Below are 2,775 nucleotides of genomic sequence, written 5' to 3'. Positions count from 1 at the left end.
CATTCCCGCCAACGCTGCCGATGCCGTTGCCTCGACTTTCCCCGTTGCGCCGGGTACATGGGCCCCGCAAGCGCGGGTCCCGCTCTTGGGATTCCCTGCAGGCTTTCCCCACTTCCGGCCCCGCTCCGCTTCCGGGGCTGCCTTTTATTCCTGCCAAGTGGCGTCTCCTGCTGACATCGCCCGGCCCCAGCTGGATATGAGCGCGGCTTACAAATCGCGCTGGCGGTTTTCCCGCGCGCGTGTCCCTGCTCCCTCCGGCTTCTGCGTGGGGTAAGTAAGCAGTTACTTCCCCCCTGGTTTTGCCCCGGGGTTCCCTTCTAACCCCGGCGTCCCTGGGACAGGTGTGTTGCTGGTTCCTTCTCCCTAGATGCATTACCTTGCACTTGTCTGCATTGAATTCCATCCTATTCTCATCCACCCACCTCTGTAACCTGTCTAGATCTAGCTGGATTCTGTCCCTCCCCTCCAGCACGCCCACCTCACCCCACAACTTGGTGCCATCAGCGAATATGGACAGTGTGCTTTTGATGCCCGCATCCAGATTGCTGATAAATATGTTGAACGATACAGGCCCCAGGACCGAGCCCTGGGGAACTCCGCTGCCCACATCCCTCCAGGTTGAAAACAACCCATCCACCATCACTCTCTGGGTGCAAAAATCTAGCCAATTTGACACCTATCCGAATGTGTAGGCCAATGCCACAGTCACCAAGGTTTTTTTTAAGAGAATGTGAAATCCAGATTGCTGATAAATATGTTGAACGATACAGGCCCCAGGACCGAGCCCTGGGGAACTCCGCTGCCCACATCCCTCCAGGTTGAAAACAACCCATCCACCATCACTCTCTGGGTGCAAAAATCTAGCCAATTTGACACCTATCCGAATGTGTAGGCCAATGCCACAGTCACCAAGGTTTTTTTTAAGAGAATGTGAAGGGAAACCGTGTCAAAGGCCTTCTTAAAGTCCAGGAAGATGACATCCACCCCGACACCCTTGTCCAGGTATTTTGTGACCCGATCATAAAATGAAACCAGGTTAGTTAGGCAGGACCTGCCTTCAATTAACCCATGTTGGTTGCCCCTGAGCATTACCTCCCCTGCTAGGCCCTTGCAGATGTGCTCCTTGATAATTTTCTCAAAGGTCTTCCTAAGGACCGAAGTAAAACTGACTGGCCTATAATTGTTGGGGTTCTCCTTTCTCCCCTTCTTGTAAATGGGGACCACATTGGCCCTTTTCCAATCCTCTGGTACCTGGCCAGTGCCCCATGAGCACTCATTGAGCCATGCCAGGGGCCCCGCTATACCTCTGCCAATTCCCTCAGCACCCTCGGGTGAAGAGCATCTGGACCTACTGATTTAAACACATTCAGCCCCTCCAAAAGGTCCCCAACTACGTCGTCCCTGACCCTAGGCATGGTGGTGCCTCCCCTGGGTCTGTCTGCAATTCTAATGGGGGAGATGTCCCAGTCCCTGTTCAGGAATATGGAGGCAAAGAATTCGTTAAAGAGGTCTGCTTTTTCATTTGCCACAATCACCAGATTGCCAAGCCTATCCTGTAGGAGCCCCACATTACCCGGTGCCTTCTTCTTACTTCCTATGCATTTGAAAAAGGACTTTTTATAATCCTTAATTCTGGTCGCTAATCCTAGCTCCATCTCTGCCTTGGCCTTCCTAACAGCCTCCCTGCAGTCCTGAGCAACAGAGGTGTAATCTTCCTTGGTGATAGCCCCTTGCTTCCACTGTTTCTACGCCTCCTTTTTGACCCTCAGGCATCCCTGGATGCCTTTGCCGAGCCATAGGGGCCTCTTAGCACTTCTGCACCCCTTGGTGCGCATTGGGACTGTCTCCCTTTGAGCTCAGAGGATCATTTCCTTGAGGAACAGCCACCCATCTTGGACTCCCATCTCATTGAAGCTCCGAGACCCCAATGCCTCTCCTATTAACCTTCTTAGTTTACAGAAGTCGGCCCTCCTGAAGTCAAGGACCTTTGCCTTGCTGCTTGCTTTCACCACCCTGTGCTGGACAGTAAATTCCAGCAGGCGATGATCACTGTTGTAAGGTGGTAGAGTACCCACAGACCCCTCACCAGGTCATAGCGTGTAGCAAGGACCAAGCCCAGCAAGGCGTTTCCCTTGGCGGGATTATGCACCTCGGTTAGGTGGAGGTCCTGTATCCCGGCTAGGAACCTACGTGAGTTGTCAAACCTGGCTGACTGCTCCTCCCAGTAGATGTCTGGGTTTCTAGGTCACCCATGACAAACACATCACTTGACTATACAGCCTCCGTGAGCTGACCTGAGAATTCCAGGTCCAGCTTGTCCCACCAGTGAAGCGGTCTGTAGTACACACACACACACACACACACATGTATATACATACACATATATATGTATGTGTATGTATGTATGTATGTATATATGGGGGGGTGTATAGATAGATGTGTATGTGTGTGTAAATACATGTGTGTATATGTACACATACATATATACCCCCCCCACACACACACATATAAACCCACACACCCACATACATACACACACACATACATATAAACCCACACATATATACCCACACGTACATATATACCCACACAAAAACGTACACATACACATACATACACATACGTATGTTGACATACATGTACGTATGCGTACACACACCTGTACGTACACTTACGTACACGTACCTATACGTGCACCTATTTACACCTACATATACACACAAGTATGTACATGTATGTACATGCACCTAAATGCGCACGTCCTCACGTCCATAC

The sequence above is a fragment of the Alligator sinensis genome, unplaced genomic scaffold (assembly GCF_000455745.1).
Source record: "Alligator sinensis unplaced genomic scaffold, ASM45574v1 scaffold368_1, whole genome shotgun sequence".
Classification (NCBI taxonomy): domain Eukaryota; kingdom Metazoa; phylum Chordata; order Crocodylia; family Alligatoridae; genus Alligator; species Alligator sinensis.
This window is presented reverse-complemented; position numbering follows the sequence as displayed.